The following is a 21,942-nucleotide window of genomic DNA, read 5'->3' on the forward strand; positions in this document are numbered from 1 at the left end:
TGAATCCCATCGACCCACTGGGAAGCAATAGACACAACATAATGATAATGATAATGTTCTTTATTGGTGCCCTCATTTCCACTTACGCTGCTTGATCCCTGCAGCTCAGTGATACAGTTGCCGGCCTGAAATGCATGAAGAAATCCGTTATCATTACCCCACACTTTTTTCACTGTTGGGCCCCTTAACGTAGCAAGTACTGGGTGTTCACCGTACTCAAGTTGTGGGTATGTTTGGGCCAAATATTCTATAAATGCAAGATAGTATACTCCAGGGGATTGTGCTCGAAATCTGTTAGGTCTCCTTACAGTGCGGACAAACTGGTTGTAGAAAGCATCTGAGTGATGGTAGAAGGCAGTGTGGATATAAACAAACAGTACAATCCCCTCTGCCTTCACGTAGAGTCTGTGTGTGCGGAAGAGAAAAATAACAGTCAGGGTATCCTTAATTGGTGTCTGTCTGTTTGACCACATGTGGGCCTGTGAACCAAGGTGCATTCCAGCGCATAGTGAAATTACGCAAGAGGACAATGTCCCCAACCTTCACAGTGTTTTTCAGTTCACAGTCTTGTAGTGTGTCACAGTCGATCTCTTTGCTGTCATCTGGGCCCCACTGGATCCGCTGCATCTGGCGAGAAATATAAAAGAAGCGCTAGCCACCAGATAAATAATGTATTCATATATTTTCTGTCCTAACACATCTGTACTACTCTTACAGTCCTTCAGTGGTCTTGTGGGAGGAGCCAGGGGAAGATGCATGCGCCACCCAGTCACCACCTCATGGGGTGTTACATGGTGGTCAGACCCAGGCTTGTTGTGTAATGCAAACAGTGCAAGGGGCAAACAGTGCAACCAATTCTCCTTGGTGCTTTGCTGTGTTTTGGCTATGCACTCCTTTAGGAGTCCATTCAGGTGTTCACACACACCATTTGCTTACGGTGGTATGCACAGATGCACTTATGGTAAATGCCTAACAGTACTGTGATGTGCTGAAACATTTTATTGGCGAAAAGAGGGCCATTGTCAGACTGCAGGACCTCACACATGCCCCATCTCGGGAAGACTCCCCTAACCAAGAATTTAGCTGCTCTGAGAGTGTCAGCATGTGAACAGGGACCTGCCTCAATCCACCTGGAGAATGGGCAGACAACCACTATCATGTAGCGGTATTGTCAAACACAATGCTGGAGGAAGGTGTGTCGACACTCTCCCCCGAACCACAGAAGCCGAATGAAGTCGACCTTCCACCCATGGTTGGCACAAATACCTGATTATATAAACACAGGATACCACGTGGAAGCCAATGGGGGGAAGAGAGTTAGGAAGAGGTTGTGGATGGGGAAGGGAATATTAGGAAAACCGGATAGATGGTTAGGAAAAACCTAAATTGGATGGGACGGGGGACGTAACCAGGAAAAAACCCTACACTGTCTAACATCTGCTAGAGTACCATAGAATCTAAACTACACTCAGGTTCCCAGTAATGCCCTCGTGATACATGCCACCACTGCACCTTACTAGTGTTCCTGCACCTCCTAGTACCTCCTTGCTACAGGTACAAGTAATACCACCATTACATGGACTACATAGATGTAAGCACAAAATGAAACAAACTCATGTGAGTGTATCCCAACATGAAGAACATAACACATGGCCCTATGAGCAAGCAGTAGTGCATTGACACACATAAAACATGTAGGACAACGTGGTCTGAGTAACAACACTAAACATAGCACTGTGTTTCCAAACCCCACACGGGGTAACAAGTTAATAGACCTAACACTCAGAGGCAGGCTGTACTTCTTGCCAGGATTAGTGCCTTTCAACCACGCGACACCAAGGGTTCACTTCAAACCATTGCTAGTGGCCATTGCAAAGTTCAGTTCTGCCCAATGAAAGTAAACAAAATGAAAACCCAACCAGCACTTATCTGAGTGTCTGGGAAGCTCGCAAGCCTTCCCAGACATAAGCTGATGACGCCGTAATCGTATCGCGGGACCGATCTCCACTACCTCGCGTTCTCCGTGCCGGTTTTAGGAAATGAATGCAGAGCGGCAACCTCCGCCGCCTCACGTTCTCCATGCCGGTTTCAGGAAAAGAATGCAGAGCAGCATGGGGGCAGCGCGTAGCCTCGGTGCACTGCTTTTCCCTTCTTAAAGATGCCTGCTTGAAACTGCAGGCCTGCGTGACTCCACTCGCTCCTCCGGCATGACTTCATCTCACTCATCAAAATAAGCCACACCTGCCGTGCGCCGTTGGGCCCTTAATAAGCTGTTGCTAATTACAGACGGCTGGCTCAACGCGCGCATGGCGAGAACTACCCAATACCCAGAGGCTGCTGGGAAAAGTAGTTTCTTGTCATTATCATGTCTTTTTAAGCATTCTGAGGTCCCTGGCACCTCTTCCGCCTCCACCACCCCAAATTCCTGACAGGTATCCTTGGCAGACTTGGATCATAGCCACATAATCCACGTGTAAATGCAGAAATGGGCCTACTGGTCTCGGTTTGGCTCCTCTCACAACTCTCAGAGTATGACCTGCTGTAAACTGCTGGCAAGTCAAGCAATTACTCACAAATTCAGCCACATTTTCTGTCAAACTAGGAAAGAACCATGCTTCTCCAGTGCGTGTAGCAATGACCTCCTTCCCCATGTGTGTTGGATAGTACAATTGTGCTAATGCTGTCTTCAACAATACTACTGGCATGACCAGTTTTCCTGTGCTGTTCTGTCACCATAAGGCATCTGCCGGAGACATTGAGCAACCTCTCCTCACCCATTGCCCCTTCTCTTTATTGGGTGCCGCTCCCTGAAACTCCATAATCTGTGTCTCTGGTAATAAATTGTAACCCTCTTTTAGTACCATGGTTTTCGCTCCTCCTTGTGCATTGGGTATTTCTCTTAGTTCCCATAATTCCCCAAAATACGCTGCCCATTTTGCCTCAAAATCTGCTCTTTGTTGAAATAGGATTTTCCCCTTTTGTGTGGGCTTGACACTTCACTATTGCTAACTGTGTTGGCCACGCATTTGCCTCGATCAATATAATAGAAGTGCATGCTGTACTGGTGTCCTGTCTGCCCTCCTGAATCCTCTCCTGAGACAATGTGCTAATTCCAAGTGTACTGTGGACGTCCCGTAGGTGCAGTCAAAGTACTGTCACTTCCTTCTCCACACTTTGTTCCAGTGCTAGTATTAGGGTCACTAGTTCTGCTGCTTGTGCTGGGTAATGGGATGGTAGTCGCGCACTTGCATCCTCCTCACTTGTCCCGTCTTCCTACAGTCTTACTACTGCAGTCTTAGTCTGTCTGACCCCATCAGTTTGATAAATTGTTGAAGATCCGTCAATATAGAGCATGTCTCCCACCTCAAGTGCTTCCTCCTCTACCTTGCGTGTCTCACTGAACAGCTCTATGTTCTTTGTGCAGTCATGTGCATAGTCTCCTACCTGGACGATATCTGCCAAAAATGTTGCTAGGTTTACAGTCTTGCACCTAACTATTTTAAAGCCTACATTTGATAGCATCACCTCATACCCTGATTCTCTCGCATAGTTAGTGTGCTCTTTGGCTTCTGCAGTATCGCAAAGAGGGCGTGCTCCATGTAAAGAGTGGTGGTGCACCCCATTGTTATTTCTGATGACCTCTCCACTGCGAAGGCAGCAGCTGGCAATGCTTGTTCGCATGGATAATGTGCTTTAATTACTGGGTCAAGTTGCCCACTGTAGTAAGCTATTGGCTTGCGGCCCATGCTTGTCCTTTGTGTCAGTACTACCCTGATCACTGTAGCATCAGTGTGTGAGAATGAGAAGAATTCATTTTTTGTAGTCATGGATCCTCCACAATGGGGCTGTGCATATTGCTTCTTTCAGTTCATCGAATGCTCCAGTCACCTCAGTGGTCTACGTCAGTGTCTTGTTTCCCTTCTGTGCTTCCTTCAGGGTGCACAATAGTGGCCTTCTGTGTGTGCTGTAGTGACAGAACGATGCTCTGCAGTAGTGGCATAACCCTAAGAACTGATACATTTCCCTCATTGTCGTGGGCTTAGGTGTTTTGTGTATTGTCTCTGCACTCTCTGGGGTGATCTGTCGGCCATTTTGGGATATCGTCTGTCCAATGTATAGCACCTCCTTCTGACAGTACTGTTTGCCTTGTCCACCTTGTACCTTTTGTCTGCTAACACAGTCGGCATGTGCACTGCGTCCTGTCTACACCTGTCTTCTGTCGTGCTGCAAATCAAAATGTTGTCTACATACTGCAAAACTGTGCTCTTTGTCTGTATGTTAGTTAAGGCCATCTTTATCATTCTGTTAAAGCTAGATGGTGACTCACAGTACCCTTGTGGAAGCTCATTATGTTTCCACTTCTGGTTTCTATACATAGAGCTGGTCAAGTATTGTGAGTCTGGATGTAGTGGTACTGAGAATAATGCATTCTTAAAGTCAATGACCAGAATGATGCACAAAATTGTCGCTGGATTTGCAACTAAAGGATACTCTGCTCCTACAATATGGTTAAGAGGCCTTAAATCCTGTATAAAATGCCAGGACCCTCCCTTTGCCTTGCGCACAGGATACACTGCAGTGTTACATGGGAATTCTGATGGCACAAGAATGCCTCTCTCAATCAGTGCTGTGATTGTTTCATACATTTCCTTGTCTGCTTCTTTGGTTAGGGGACACTGTTTCACTCTTGGTAAAATTGCTCCTGGTTTCAGCTTGATCTTCACTGCCCTAATGCTCTTGATGTGGCACACGTCATAGGGTCTTGTGGTGCATAGGGTACTGGGTACCTTAGCCATGTCCTCCTCCCAGCATGGGGGTGGCACCTCCAGCGCCATTGCCATTCGCAGTGGCACTTCTCTGTAGTGTATCTGTAACCAGTAGGTTACACTCATTTCGAACACCATCTCTAGTTCCGGTCTCTCTTCCCTTAATAGTTCATCGTCTGTCACTGTGGTCAGCCTGCACCCCTCTGCCACCGCAATCATTGCTCTCCATGCCCGCCCTATGCCGTCCATTCTATGCACTACGATCCAATCCTCTCTCGCAACCACTGTCTCTATGTCTATGGGCACTATGGTTCCTTCTGGATCGTCCAATGTTAAATCTGGCCTGAAAAGGTACAGGTTTGGCACTCTCCATATCTTCCCTGCAATCCCTGGAAGCCATGCAATGGCAATGTCTGTTCCGTACTGGAAATGTATGCGTCCACTGGCACCCCCCTCTGTACTGTGATTCCACAATATGCTTGGACAATCTGCCTTACATTTAGCATGTGTATGCCTTGTGTAGAGCACACTATACCCTTGTCTGTGAATGAGATTGTCTTGTTCAGTCTGCTCATAATGTCTCATCCCACAATGTTTACAGGTGTCTGTCAAGAGTAAAGCAGAGGTAGTGACAGATCGTGATCTCCTATAGATAGTGAGATACTGGGCCTCATCACGAGGCAGGCGGAATGGGTTTAACGCACAGATAATGGTGCAGGCGCCATTAATCCCATTCTGCCCTATCACGAGGTTCCCTTGCGGGACCCGCTCTGGACGTCTGGTCAGACCAGACATTCATTGTGGATCCCACAAGGGACCAGGGAGCTAACAAGGGGCCTGTTAGCGCCCTGTTAGCTCCCTCCCCATTCTCATTGAGCCCCATGGGGGCTCGAATGGGAATGGGGAAGGTCCGGGTTCCCTGAAAGAGGAAATACCGGGCCCTCCAAAGTCGGAATGGCCCGGTATTTCCCCATTCAGGGAACCCGGGCCCAGACCCAAGTTTGGAGGCAGCCATGCCCATAATAGGGGCATGGCTGCCTCCAAACTCGTAATGAGGGCCATTGTCTGTAGAAGGAACCACTTCCTGAGCCCCAGAGAATCATTGAGTGGTCATGGCATCGCCTGACAATGTAAATGCTCCTGCCCTAATGTAGGACCTAGTCGCCCTGTGTCAACAAGAAAAGAAAAAGTTTTGTCACCTATTGCCACCCCATGCGAGGTTCCTCCGCTTGGTTGGGTGTCATCGATAGGATGGGACACATCAAGTTCTTCTGTGGGCTGTTCTATTGAGGGTACAGGGACATCCCAATTCCTGTAAAGGGGTTGTTCCCCACCATGGACACTCCCCCCAGTTGGCTGATCGGAACAGCCGCCGCTGTGTCCACGTGTGGTGGTGCGTCATTGTGCTATATCTGTGCTAGTTGCTGTGTGTTCCCTCAAATCTGTGGTGCCTGTAAATACTGTGGTACTGGTGCTGGCATCTGTGGTAATTGCATTTTATGTTTGTGGTGCTTGGGTTTGTGCTTGTGGTGTCTATCCTTGCTGTTGTTGATCTTGTGCATAGTAGTCATCCTTATACCCTTGATAGGGCTGCTGGCGCTGCCCTCCCCAATTCTGCTGCACCCCCCTAGACCGACTCACTCTTGAAATATGTCATATCTGCCCACAGGTCCAACACTGTGATGGCTCCCTCCCTTACCCTTGGAAAACCAGCAAAAAGTCCCCTGGGTTCTGCTGCATCTGTTGCCCATAACCTCGAAACCCTCCTGGGAAGCCCCCTTGGCTGTGATGCATCTGTGGCCCAAAGCCACACCCTCTCTGTTGGCCCCCCTTTCTCAGATCCCTTGCTGTTGTCCACCCCGCCCCATAAACCCTCCTCACATAGGTGGTGCAAACTGTTGTGGCTGCTGTTGCTGCGGCTGCTGCTGTACATGTAGTTTCCCTTGATTTGACTCTGCATTTGTATGTTACTGCCTCCCTGCAACATGGGGTAGGCACCATGTATTTGCCCTTAATTTGACCCTTGATTTGACTCTGCATCTGCGTGCTGCTGCCTCCCTGCAACTTGGGGCAGGCACCATGTACCTGCCTAGGATTTGACTTTGCATCTGTGTGCTATGGCCTCCCAGCAACATTGCGTAGTCACCATGCATTGCCCTTTGATTGGACTCTGCATCTGTGTGATGCTGCCTCCCTGCAACATGGGGTAGGCCCCATGTATTTGCCTGTGGATTTAACCCTGATGTGACTCTGCATCGGTGTGCTGCTGCCTCCCTGCAACTTGGAGCAGGCGCCATGTATTTGCCCTTGATTTGACTCTGCATCTGTGTTCTGCTGCCTCCCTGCAACATGGGATAGGCACCATGTAGTTGCCCTTTTAATTTGACTCTGCATTTGTGTGCTGCTGTCTCCCTATAACATGGGGTAGACACCTTATATCTGCCTATGGATTTGACCCTGATTTGACTCTGCATTGCCGTGCTGCTGCCTCCCTGCAACTTGGAGCAGGCACCATGCATTTGCCCTTTGATTTGACTTTGCATCTGTGTGCTGCTGCCTCCCTGTAACATGGGGTAGACACCATGTATTTGTCCTTTTAATTTGACTCTGCATTTGTGTGCTGCTGCCTCCCTGTAACACGGGATAGGCACCTTGTATTTGCCTATGGATTTGACCTTGATGTGACCCTGCAGCAGCATGCTGCTGCCTCCCTGCAACTTGAAGCAGGCGCCATGTGTGTGCTGCTGCCTCTTGCAACATGGGGCAGACACTATGTACTAGCTTTCTGATTTGACCTTGCATCTGTTGGTTGCTGCCGCCCGGCAACCTGGGTCAGGCCCACAGAAGTGATCATCATGGACTTTTTTCTCCTGCACTTGGCGTATGATATATTATTATCTTTTGTACGTTCTACAATGTAATTCACCTCCTTCGCTTCCCTTTTTGTAACCCGAAGCACTTACTGTAACTGTGCTCTTAAATTAAAAGTGCCTAGCTACCTCAGGGTTTTGTGCGCTATATGTGTCAAATAAAATAAAATAAAATAAAAAAATAAATCCACCTTTCGTTTGAAATGAAGATACATGTAGCCCAAGAATCGAGTACAATCTTTACTCAGATTCTGTTTATTTGTATAATAACCTATAGACTTACACAATCTGTCCAAAGACTCCTACCAAACGGGCCTCTTGAACATCCGCACCTGGGTAATCTTCAGCAGAATTAGTCACCTTCACGCTTTCTACTTTAAAGCTACAATGCCCCTTATTGTTGCAACAACGTTGATGCCTGTGTGTACACGCCTTGCAATCCGATGGTTTTTACTGCCTCACCTGTAACAAAATCTGGCAATTCAATTTTCCCTTCTGGTTTGCACCTTCTGCTCACATCATCGTTGTATTCTTTTCTTTCATAGTATGTAAATTACCTTTTAACTATTTGGTGGTACTGTAGTTGCTTAAGACATGATAGAGTATGTTGGACCGTTTTTGCAATTTCAATGACCTCATCATATCTGGCATCACCTTTGAGGCAGCCCCCTCATATTGTGTTACTTTCACATTTCAGTACCTTTTAGGGCGCCGTTAACCACTTAGCGCCAGGGTCATAATGAGGCCCATTGTGTCATTAAATTTACAAGACAGAGCTAAATCTATATTCCTGCGCACCGTGACATGATCCTCAGCAGATTCACCCTCATGTTGAATCCTCATTCCAAAATTATTGCAGACTAATACTACCCTCACGTTCTCAGTCAGCTGTACATGCAGCTTATTTAGACATGGTTTGAAGCAATTTAGGGCATTATTGCCCATTATTCAATTCTCTCAGACTGCTAAACGTGCATTGCCACTCACATTCTACAATGGATGTGTATGGCGATCTTCATCTGACTGTTAAAGTTCTCTCTACAAGCAGCTGTTAAATAATTTGTACAATCTTATTTACATGCACTGCCATTTAAATTGGTATTATAAGTTACGTGAATAGCATTGTTGAAAGAACATGAAACTTGTCATCAATCGTTGTACTTGCACAAGATATGAATACAAATGTAGGTTCACATTTTTAACCCTTGCCTTTTGTTGCAAAGAGGTTTTTCAGATGCAAAGGATATTCTTCCTGTCCCAGAATTGTCCAATGGTAGTGTCTATTTCGGGCATCATAGAAAGAGAAGTTCACGGCTGAAACTAAAATGATTTTGCTCAGCTCAAGTATTTTTTTTTGCTCTCTTTTCTTTCCATGGAATGTGGGGGAGATCCCCACAGCCCCCTGTACTGTGGCATTCTTTTACTAATCATTTCACTCTGCAACATCTGATGAAGAGGTTTGTGGGACTTGGAAAGCTAATGCTTTGTTTCCATCTTTATATAGATTTTTCAGTTAGTCCAACAAAAGATATAAAGACCTACATCTGTGTGGTTTTAAAACTGGACTAACACAGCGTCAAATCGTTCTATGCACAGTCAGAAATGTAATAGCAAACCATTTGGCACATTTCACTTTTTATGTACACATTTCCTGCCAGGGACTTGTGCCTGGAATTTGCTGCTGAATTGCGAGTTGGGATGCACCTGTTCACACAATATTTACTGCAGGCATAAATTGTGCGCTGGCCACATGGAATTCTTTGTGAGTCGCCATGCACATGCAATTTTCCAAAGTTACATGAGATAGCCGGCACAATGATTACTTTCTGAATGGGCAAGCTATGTTTTTCTTTTTATATTTTGAGTAGTTACCATCTTAAATTATTACATGCCACGAAGTTACATAAATTGACTTAGATTAGATCTTCATCTTCTAAGCCTTCGTTGTCCTGTGCCACGAGCCAACCTAAACTATGGGCCTCATTACACGGATGGCGGTAACCACGGTGCTATTAGCGCCATGGTTGCCGCCGGTATTTTACCGATTCCGCCTTGGTGAATGGGGGAATTACCACCCCATTCCAAGGTTGGCGGGGCGGTAATTCCCCATTCACCAAGGCCCTTCCCCATTCCCATTTGAGCCCCCACAGGGCTCAATAGGAATGGGGAAGGAGCAAATAACGGTATCGCTATTAGCGGTACCATTATTTGCCCTGAAGTCCCTCAGCGGGTCCCTTCCTTAGCGTGTGGTCTGGCCACACGTTAAGGACGAGAGCCGCTGAGGTACCTCGTAGTATGGCGCTAAGGGATTACCGGCACCGGTGCCCTTACCGGTGCCGGTAATCCCTTAGTGTCATCCGTGTAATGAGGCACTATGTGTTTAGATTTATGTAGGCTTCATTATCTACAGAGCTCATTTCACTCTCCTGAGATTCTGGTCTACAACTTGTCAGGGCCAATTCCTCCTGGCTGTCCCCTAACACTGGATAAGCAGCGTACCAGCTTCCGATAGGGCTAGTCATCACACAAGGGACATTCAGTGGTGGTTGGAGGGCCAGTTTAGCTAATTCTTACAGCTAAAAATATAAAGCAAGGTTTTTTGCCTGGACTTTTTTGTGTGTACAACAACTCAATCAAACAAGTTAATTTTAGACATGCCCTTTGAGTCAAGAAGATATTACTTAGACTTGTCCGATTCAGCAAACCCTCAACATTATATGGTTATTAGTTGAGGTTTTGGGAGGTGCTGCCACACCAATGAAGGTTCGTGACTCGGGTTAATGGTGATTTGCTCAAAGAGGCATAAGCACATCTGGAGTTGCATATCTGTATCTGCATCAGCAGGTCAAGTCAATAGGACCCTCATTGGACATGGTTAAATAGGAATGCATATAGTTTGTCAACATCTGCTACATCATAGATAAGCAAACATTATTAAATGCTTTGTAAGTGCTGAAAAGTAAAAGATCCAAATGGTTGGATCTAGTGTAGATATCATGTTCTAGCAATGCTCAATTGCAATGTGAATCCAGAGCCCAGTTGTGGAAATAGTTTCCACTAGGCTCACAGTGCAGGCAGAGCCCACGGCTGTGCAGCGACAGTAAATGCTCCGCCACCCCCACTTGTCGTTTGAAGCACATTTGAGAAGCTCCAACCAACGATCAAAACACCAAGTTAGATTGGAAATCAAGAGTTGTCAAGGCCACTTGGGCACCGCAAACACTGCTTCAAAGCCACTGAGCAGACCTGAGCCAAGCTTGCTTTCTTGGCAGGCTTTGAGTTTGATTAATTCCCAACAAATAGAGTACTTCTCAGAAGGAACCTGCCACCAGTTCAGATGAAGCATAGAGCGGGACCCGCCATCCTAATCGCTGATGTCTCGTGCATGACTGCACATTGCTTCACCATTGATCAATGAGTCAGTCCCAATTTATTTTTTCTTTGCATGCCTTAAGCAGACTAAATTTGAATAAAACGAGGGATTACAAGAAGTGTTAAAGGAGAAAAATGCATAACGCTTTCCAGTTGACAGTGCATGCATCAAACCTACCCATGACATATTGCACACTGAGTGTGCTTATTTATTCTACAGCAGTGTTCTTGAGAACTATGCAGTTTTTCATTTTTGTGATATATTATGGATGAACAAGCAAGAAAAGAAAATGAGAGGATGAAAAGTGTTTTACTGTTTTTTAAATAGATTTTATTACAATTTAATTCAAAATGACATAGCTGTAAATCAAAACAATCACGTTGGGTGTATCTTCCAGAGATACATAAATGGCAATTGCACCAAATCCTTGAGAATTTCTAATTTGATAGAACAATAACAGCATCATTTTAATTTGGGCGGCCTGGTAAATCAAGGCATGAGGGTATCAGGTAATATTATCCCCATATATATGGTGCAAGGTGCAATGCTTTTCTGCCTTGATTTATATGTCTGTCCAATTATGCAGCATTAGGCGGATGAGGGGCACGGAGTGGAGGTAAGACGGCTGCTGTGCATTCCTCCTCTGTCTTGTGAATGTATTTCGTTTGACGCCTGCAGGACATTTTCAATCATGTGTGTGATGTCTATGTCACCCTATGACAGCTCAGACATAGAATCAGAACTGATCTGCCCATTAAACATGTGTAGAGAGTAAAAATGCCATTTATGTAGATGAATGTTATCCTGGAGCTTTCAATGTGCGGCATGAACAGAAGTATGAAGAGAAGATCAGCAAACGATTGTGTAATCACCTGTTGTAACAGTATATTCCAGTTCTGTGGGGTATTGCGGCACGCATTCCATGTGATCATTTTGCCCTTTCTCTTGAAACAACATGTCTATGAATGAGATGTATATTTATGATAGAATGATTGGGGCTGATGCCAAGTTGTGCTACAGCAAACCTGCTTGACCTATTGTGCACTTATATTGAACACTTCCTTGCTTAGCGAGAAGCGGGTGGGCATGCACGGTCCTATTTGGAATGTGGTTTCGGCCTAAAGACACACAAAAAGGTCTCAATTACAAAAGGTTAACCAGGCCACTGCGCCCTATGTGATGCTGGAAATGCATCAGAGGGACAGGGCCTCTGAATCCTTGTCCTTTACTGCTTTTTATCGTGTGTCCTGTCGTGTTTTCTGCCCAGGAGTCCATGTGGGACTCCTGGCAGTGCAGCTCTAGCTAGTTTTGGTTTGGTGTACAGACCCATGGGATACCCTCATGGCACCCATGGGTGGGGGTGCAACCCTGTGCCCCTAGTGTATGTTTTTGGGCACCTGTGGGTGGCCCACAGAGCAGGGTATGGGCTGGTGGCAGCTCCATGCTGAATTTGACAGGTGTTCTGGGTGTCCTCCATTTTGGGATACCCAGGCCCTGCCATTGGGATCAGTTGATTCCTGATAGTAAACAAGATGGCCCCTGTGGCCTCTTGCTTTCTATTGCCTGTTACCTTGTTTTCCCAAAGTCCTGGGAAGCCCTGACTCTGTCCCTTCCCCCTGACTGGCTGTTGGGTGGAAGTTCCATATATGGTGTTGTTGTGAAGGCCCAGCTAGACTGACTGGAGCCTTCCCAGTGACTGTATGTTGTGGGTACCTCCTGTGGGTGGGACCTGGGTGAATGGAGTGTGTGACCAATATACACTCCTTGTTGTGGTTGTCTGGTTTCTGGCATGAGAGACAAAGACTGAGACAGCCCTGCCCAAACCTGGCCTGAATGCAGTGTGTAGTGTTGAATGGCTGGGTACTTGTCCCAATCCACATTCCTTGTTGTGAGTGTCTGAAATGGAGGAGTGTGGCCTGAATGCACTGTGTGCCTGATTGGCTGACTGACTGCATGAATGCCCTTCTGTATGATTGGCTGCTGAGTGTGTGCCAGCAGTGTGGATGAGAGACAGAATAGTATATCTGGGGACCTCTCACCACTGGTAATTGTTCAGAAGCGTTCAGGGGCTGAGTCTCCACTCAAGAGTAACTGGAACTGCTGATCTTCGATGTCCAGCTGGAAGAAGAAGACTTGCTGCTGCATTTGCTTCGACCGATCCGAAGGCTGCCGAAATCGTCGAAGACTGACCCGAGAGATGACCTGGTAAGGCGCCCTCTTCCCGTGCTCCGAGGGATCATCGAGCACCGCGCCATCTTCGCCGAAGCGCCCTGGAAGTCAGACCCTCGAAAGGCTGCCGACCCGAGACGGGACCGCCGAGGAGATCGAAGTGAAGCACCCGGACATCGCCGCTGTCGAAGTCCATTGCCGTCGACCAGGGTTCGCAGGTTTGTGTAACTGCTGGAGGCCCGTCGAAGTTGTGTTGCCCAGCCGTGGGGACCACTTGACGCCGTGCCGCCGACGACCGGAGCCGCCCGCTCCTTTGCCTAAGAACATTCGAATCGAAGGACTCCCTCGCCCGCATCGTCGACCGCTTTGTCCTGCCGGAGAAAGTCGAGGACGACCAACGCGCCGAGGAGAATCCACCGGTGGGTTTCCCGCCACCCGAAGACCACAAAGACTCGAACGACTCGACGCCCTTGCTGGGCCCCCGTCTCCACAATCTTTGCGGTCCAGAACAATTGTCATCGAGGTGCCCCGCACGCCTCTGCCTTGCAGGATGCCAACGCTCCGTCGTCGACGAGCACCGCTTGGATCGAAGCTGCCGCCTCATCGACGCCGTTCTACCCTGTTTGTTGTCGGACGTTCGACGCCCCATGTCTCCCGCTTGAAAGAGAAGGCATTCAAGAAGGGCCATTGATTCCCCGACGCCGAACGCCGAGTTCCTCGACGGACGTTCGACGCCCCGTGTCTCCCGCTTGAAAGGGAAGGCATTCAAGAAGGGCCGTCGATTCCCCGCCGCCGAAAGCCGAGTTCCTCGACGCTTCTCGACGCCTCTCGACGATCCGTGACTCCCGCTTGAAAGGGGGTCGCTCAAGAAGGATCTGTCGACGCCTCTTCGAAGAACTCGACTCCACCAGGTACATTGGGGGGGTAAAAACATTATAGGAGGGAATAAGACTTGCAGAACAATATATGGGGCCTCATTACGACCCAGGCGGTAAGTTACGGCCTGGGTCGTACCTTTACCACCATGGCGTAAACTACGTTTACGCCATGGTGGTTGGCGGACTTACCGCCCCATTCCGAGGTTGGCGGGGCGGTAAATCCCCATTAACCCATTTACCCTTCCCCATTCCCATTTTGCCCCATAGGGCATAATGGGAGTGGGGAAGGCGTTAATTACGCCACCGTAAATTACGGTGGCGTAATTAACAACAAGGTCCCTTAGCGCCATGGATTTTAACACCTGCTAAAAGCAGGTGTTAAATCCTCCATGGCGCTAAGGGACCTCGGAATCAGGCGGTAAGGGTCGGCGCTGTTTACGCCGCCGTAAACCCCTTACCGCCTGGGTCCTAATGAGGCCTATGGACTGGGCTTGTGCTATATCTTTATTTTACAGGTTGCCCAGGTGGGGGGATCTCCACACAGAACTGTGTCTAGTGGTAGGGGCCAGTATTCTGCCTATTGCACAACCATCTTATTTTCTCTCCTCTCTCTATTGCTGGTTTCACTCTATTGATCTGTGTGACATTGTTACAGTATTGTTGATGCACTTTAATGAGATCTAATACAAAGGGTGGTACCACTTTAGAATTGTATATATTTGCCATTGTTGATTTTCCTAAGTACAAAGTGAGTTATTATGATAAGTGTACATAACCTTGAATATTGATTATATAAAAACTGTGTTCTAACCAATACAGTGTGTGGACATTCCTTTGTGGGGGCTTGGGGACTACACTATACTTAAGAACCAGCCTGCATCACCTCCTGAGAAGCTAGGCCTTGATTGCTCGACCATAGCTACCGAATAGAGAATCTAGGATGGGGTCCTCTGTGCCTCCCCTCTACCATATAGAGAGCAGAAGTACAGACCACCCCCTACCAGTCTTTACACTAGTGGTGTGCGGTGGGATGCTTATGGTTTTAAGAATCAGTGTATAACCGTGCCACTTGCAAAATATCTGCACGTTATTAAATTAAGGTTTAATTGTGTACAAGATAACTGCATTACAAACAATGGAGTCTATTGCAAATGGCAAATTGACTCGGATGAGCTTGGAGGCTCTCCAGAGTGCTTGTGAAGCCAGGGAGTTAGAATTTGTGGATAAGTCTAGGGCTGAGCTGATAGCTGCCCTGGTGGACTACCAGACTGATGGTGAAACTCTTGATGAGGGGGGGAATGCAACCAATGAGGACTGGGGTTTCTGCTGAATCTGTTTCTGGAATGCCGCCATTCCTGCTGCCTCTGTTCCAAACCCCAGCAATTCCTTGGAGCTTGAGTTATTAAGGATGAAATTGGCCTTTGAATACCGCAAGTTGGAAATAGATGCTGAACTTAAGAAAGAGGAGTTGGCTCAACAAGTGGAGCTCAAGAATAAGGACCTTGAACTCAAGAGCCAGGACACTGAATGTCAGAGAATCCAGCTAGACAAAACTAGAGTGGAGACTTCAGCTAAAACCAGTGAGAGTGTCAGGTCCCCAGCCACCAAGTTTATGAAAGATTTGGTTGGTGTATTTGTGGAGGGTTCAGATATCCTCCAATGGATTGAAGCGTTTGAAATGGCTTGTGCGATTCATAATGTTGATAAAAGAGATTGGGCTAAGTGTTTGTTAAGCAGAGTGCCTCAAACTGGATATGACTGTATTCTGAAGCTGAGTGTGGAAGAAAGGGGTCAGTATGAGTGTATGAAGTCTGCTTTGATTGCCAAGTTTGGCAAGACACCTACCCAATACCTTAAAAGGTTCAGGGATTTTAAGAAAAGAGAGAATGTGTCTTGGGTTGACTGGGTGAGTGCTGCGCACATGAACATGATGGGGTGGATTGATGGATACAAGGTTAAGACCTTTGTTGAATTGTCCCACCTCTTGTTTTTTGAGCATTTTTCTGAAGCCTGTTCACCAGAGCTGTGTCAGTATGTGGCTGACCAGAACATTTTGGACCCCTTTAAGCTGGCTAGGTTGGCTGACAAGTGGGTCTCCCACCGGGTGTCCCCTAAGGACTCCAGTGGGAAGGACAAGGACAAAGAAAAGGGGGCCTCTCAGAAAGCTGAGGAGTCCCACAAGCAGTCACAGTCGGGTAAACCTAAACCTTCCTCTCCCAAGACCCAAAAATCTAGGGGGGGATAAGTCATCTGTGGGTGGGAATAAGAGTAGTGGTCCACCTGCTGCAAAGCAGGCTCCCAGTGGTTCCAGTACCGTACCCCGCACTCCTGGCACTTGTTGGGACTGTGGGGCTCTGGATCACAGAAGGGGTGACTCCAAGTGTAAAGGTAAGGCACTTGGAGTACAGGCTGTCAGCCTGACCTACCCTTACCCCGTGTCTGAGGTGGAGGCCACTGTCCTCCCCTCCTCTACCGGGATCACATTTGGTGCTCCGGTAGAGATTTCCTTAGTGTCCCTTGGGGCCTGGGACCAGTATGCAGAAGTACTGGCGACTATCCCACAGAACACCATAGGTTTTTGAGAAGTGTCCTCTTAAATGGCCAGCCTTCTACTGGTTTGAGAGACACTGGGGCAAGCATGACAGTGGTGGACAGGACCCTGCTCAAGCCAGAGGACTATGTAGGTACTCCTCTGAGAACCACCAGGTTAGCTGGTGGGCCTCCCAAATTATCGCCTGTAGCCTTAGTCACACTCATGATTGGAGACAAGACAGCAAAGCTTCCTGTCCTGGTTCAGGACAATGTCCCTGCTAACATTCTGTTAGGAAATGATCTAGTAGAGTTGGGGTTGATCTCGGATGGTCTTCCCATGACTGCTGCTGCAGTCACTAGGTCACAGGTGACACCGGGTCTGGCTGGGAGTCAGGTACCCGAGCCAAAGGCGAGGCCTAAGGCAAGAAGAAGGAAGACCAAGAAGGCCCCCTCTGTGGAGTGAACACCTTCTCTTCCTGCTGTTCCGACAGCACCCATTGGGTTCCATGCTCCGGACGGGCTGGGTCCAGTGGAAAACCCAAACTCTACTCCTGTGGGAGAAGAGACAGAAGACTCTCCTGTGGGAGAGGTTCTCAACCCGGAGGATCATCCCGACCTTCAAGGCTTGTTAGCTGAAGGGGGACCCTCCCGGGCAGACTTCTGTAAGGGACAGAGAGAATGCCACTCTCTCGAGGGACTGAGGAAACAGACCCTGTCCCAGGCACAAGGAGAAGTGCCTAGGACGTTCCGGATTTATTGGGAGGGTGAGCTCCTTGTTAGTGAGCCCACTAAGCCTGAACCTGGTGTCCTGAAGAGGTTGGTGGTACCCCAGGTTTACAGGCCCTTCCTACTGCAGTTGGCGCATGAGGTGCCCTTGGCTGGTCATCTTGGGACCAAGAAGACTAAGCAGAGGCTCTCTGCCCATTTCTACTGGCCACGGATGGGAGTAGAGGTGGAGTCCCACTGCAGGACCTGCCCAACTTGTCAGTTGTCTGGCAAGACTGGAGGCAGTGTCATTGCCCCACTGCAGCCATTGCCAGTGGTTGGCACACCATTTGAGAGGGTGGGCATCGACATCGTCGGTCCCCTTGACCCTCCCACTTCAGGTGGACATCGATTCATCCTGGTCTTGGTAGATCATGCCACCAGGTACCCTGAGGCAATACCCCTTCGGACTGTTACTGCCAAGGTGGTTGCCAGGGCTCTCCTGGGCATTTTCACCCGTTTTGGATTCCCCAAGGAGGTTGTCTCTGACAGAGGATCCAACTTCATGTCTAGTTACATGAAAACCATGTGGAAAGAGTGCGGGGTAACCTACAAGTTCTCCACCTCTTACCACCCCCAGACCAATGGTCTGGTTGAGAGATTTAATAAAACTCTCAAGGGCATGCTAGGGGCTTTGGAAGAACCCCTAAGGAGGAAATGGGATCTCCTCCTGCCATGCCTGCTGTTTGCTTACAGAGAGGTACCTCAAGAGGGTGTTGGTTTCAGCCCCTTTGAGTTACTCTTTGGACATCCCGTGAGGGGGCCCCTCGCCTTGATCAGAGAAGGCTTGGAAGCCACCCCTCCAGGTTCCGTCAAGCAAGTGGGGGACTATGTGTTAGGCCTCAGACGGAGGATGACACAGATGATGGGTCAGGCAACCGCAAATCTCAAGGCCAGCCAGGAATTGAATAAGTACTGGCATGACCTTAAAGCCTCGCAAGTGGATTGGACTCTGGGACAGGAAATCCTTGTGATGGAGCCTACCAAGCCTAGAGCTTTGGCAGACAAGTGGACTGGACCCTTCAGGATCATCTCCAAGATGGGCAAAGTCAATTATCTGGTCGACATGGGAGCCTCTGGGGTAGCCCCTCAGGTATTCCATGTCAACAGGCTCAAGCCTTTCCACCGGCGAGCAGAAGTCTCATGTCTCTTGCTAGCTTCAGGGCAAGAAGAGGATGAGAGTGAGCCCCTTCCTGATTTGCTGCATAGCAACCCTCAGGATGGCTCAGTGGAGGGAGTACATCTCTCTCCGGATTTGACAACAGAGCAACAGAGGGCCCGCAGGGCTTTGCTCCAACAGTATGCCTCTCTGTTTTCACTGACGCCAGGCCTTACACGTGGTGTAGGCATGAAATTGCCACTGGTGACAGTGTGCCTGTCAAGAGCAGGTGCTACCGTATGTCAGATACCGTCAAGAACCACATCCAGGCTGAGGTCGCCAAGATGTTGGATCTGGGTGTTATTGAACCCTCAACCAGTCCCTGGTCCAGTCCAGTGGTCCTTGTCCCCAAGGCAAGTTCCCAGGCGGGTACCAAGGATTGGAGGTTCTGTGTGGACTACCGAGGAGTCAATGCCGTCACCAAAACTGACACGCACCCATTGCCCAGGGCTGATGAGCTCGTGGACACCATAGGTGCTGCCAAATTTGTGAGCACCTTTGACCTTACCTCAGGCTATTGGCAAATAGCTCTGACGGACCATGCCAAGGAAAAGACGGCCTTCTCAACACCTGAGGGACTCTACCAGTTTAGGGTCATGCCTTTTGGGTTGAAGAATGCCCCTGCCACCTTCCAGAGATTGGTCAACCATGCGCTCAGTGGGCTCGAAGCCTTTTGTGTGGCTTACTTAGACGACATTGCCGTCTACAGTTCCACCTGGGAAGAGCATTTGACACATCTGGATAAGGTGTTGCAGGCCTTGAAAAGGGCTAACCTCACTATCAAGGCCACCAAGTGCCAGATAGCTCAGGGGAAAGTTACCTATCTTGGTCATGAGGTAGGAGGGGGTCAAATCCAACCTCTCTCCAGTAAAGTACAGGATGTACAGAAATGGGAGACTCCCACTACTCGAACCCAGGTGAGAGCCTTTTTGGGCCTCACTGGGTACTATCGCAATTTCATGGCAGACTATGGAACCATAGCTGCACCCCTGACAGCTCTAACTTCACCCAAACAGCCTGGAAGGTTAATTGGACCGAAGACTGTCAGAGGGCCTTTGATGGCTTGAAAGAAAGTCTGTGTAGGGCACCTGTGTTGTGTGCGCCTGACTACAGCCGACCCTTTATCGTCCAGATGGATGCCTGCGACACCGGAATTGGAGCTGTCTTGTCCCAGTTAGATGACAAAGGGAGAGAACATCCTATCATATTCATCAGTAGACAACTCAAGGGTATAGAACTTAGGTGGGCTACTGTTGAAAAGGAGTGTTTTAGCATAGTTTGGAGCCTTAGGCGTTTTAGGCCCTACCTTAGGGGGTCTACCTTCAAGGTCCAAACAGATCATAAGCCCCTGAAGTGGCTTATGCAAATGAAGGGTGAGAATCCGAAATTGCTCAGGTGGTCCTTTAGCCTGCAAGGGCTAGACTTCACCATAGAGCACAGACCAGGGAAGAGTCACGATAATGCAGATGGCCTTTCCAGAAGGTATGTTGACCGTCTGGATGAGGGTGTCTATCCCGTGGGAGATTAGACACCCTCCACCTCAGTCTGGGGGGGGCGACTGTGATGCTGGAAATGCATCAGAGGGACAGGGCCTCTGAATCCTTGTCCTTTACTGCTTTTTATCGTGTGTCCTGTCGTGTTTTCTGCCCAGGAGTCCATGTGGGACTCCTGGCAGTGCAGCTCTACCTAGTTTTGGTTTGGTGTACAGACCCATGGGATACCCTTATGCCACCCATGGGTGGGGGTGCAACCCTGTGCCCCTAGTGTATGTTTTTGGGCACCTGTGGGTGGCCCACAGAGCAGGGTATGGGCTGGTGGCAGCTCCATGCTGAATTTGACAGGTGCTCTGGGTGTCCTCCATTTTGGGATACCCAGGCCCTGCCATTGGGATCAGTTGATTCCTGATAGGAAACAAGATGGCCCCTGTGGCCTCTTGCTTTCTATTGCCTGTTACCTTATTTTCCCAAAGTCCTGGGAAGCCCTGACTCTGTCCCTTCCCCCTGACTGGCTGTTGGGTGGAAGTTCCATATATGGTGTTGTTGTGAAGGCCCAGCTAGACTGACTGGAGCCTTCCCAGTGACTGTATGTTGTGGGTACCTCCTGTGGGTGGGACATGGGTGAATGGAGTTTGTGACCAATATACACTCCTTGTTGTGGTTGTCTGGTTTCTGGCATGAGAGACAAAGACTGAGACAGCCCTGCCCGAAACTGGCCTGAATGCAGTATGTAGTGTTGAATGGCTGGGTACTTGTCCCAATCCACATTCCTTGTTGTGAGTGTCTGAAAGGGAGGAGTGTGGCCTGAATGCACTGTGTGCCTGATTGGCTGACTGACTGCATGAATGCCCTTCTGTATGATTGGCTGCTGAGTGTGTGCCAGCAGTGTGGATGAGAGACAGAATAGTATATCTGGGGACCTCTCACCACTGGTAATTGTTCAGAAGCGTTCAGGGGCTGAGTCTCCACTCAAGAGTAACTGGAACTGCTGATCTTCGACGTCCAGCTGGAAGAAGAAGACTTGCTGCTGCATTTGCTTCGACCGATCCGAAGGCTGCCGAAATCGCCGAAGACTGACCCGAGAGAGGACCTGGTAAGGCGCCCTCTTCCCGTGCTCCGAGGGACCATCGAGCACCGCTCCATCTTCGCCGAAGCGCCCTGGAAGTCAGACCCTCAAAAGGCTGCCGACCGGAGACGGGACCGCCGAGGAGATCGAAGTGAAGCACCCGGACATCGCCGCTGTCGAAGTCCATTGCCGTCGACCAGGGTTCGCAGGTTTGTGTAACCGCTGGAGGCCCGTCCAAGTTGTGTTGCCCAGCCGTGGGGACCACTTGACTCCGTGCCGCCGACGACCGGAGCCGCCCGCTCCTTTGCCTAAGAACATTCGAATCGAAGGACTCCCTCGCCCGCATCGTCGACCGCTTTGTCCTGCCAGAGAAAGTCGAGGACGACCAACGCGCCGAGGAGAATCCACCGGTGGGTTTCCCGCCACCCGAAGACCACAAAGACTCGAACGACTCGACGCCCTTGCTGGGCCCCCGTCTCCACAATCTTTGCGGTCCAGAACAATTGTCATCGAGGTGCCCCGCACGCCTCTGCCTTGCAGGACGCCAACGCTCCGTCGTCGACGAGCACCGCTTGGATCGAAGCTGCCGCCTCATCGACGCCGTTCTACCCTGTTTGTTGTCGGACGTTCGACGCCCCGTGTCTCCCGCTTGAAAGGGAAGGCATTCAAGAAGGGCCGTCGATTCCCCGACGCCGAACGCCGAGTTTCTCGACGGACGTTCGACGCCCCGTGTCTCCCGCTTGAAAGGGAAGGCATTCAAGAAGGGCCGTCGATTCCCCGCCGCCGAACGCTGAGTTCCTCGACGCTTCTCGACGCCTCTCGACGATCCGTGACTCCCGCTTGAAAGGAGGTCGCTCAAGAAGGATCT

This window comes from Ambystoma mexicanum, chromosome 5p (assembly GCF_040938575.1).
Source record: "Ambystoma mexicanum isolate Mex_15411 chromosome 5p, UKY_AmexF1_1, whole genome shotgun sequence".
Classification (NCBI taxonomy): domain Eukaryota; kingdom Metazoa; phylum Chordata; class Amphibia; order Caudata; family Ambystomatidae; genus Ambystoma; species Ambystoma mexicanum.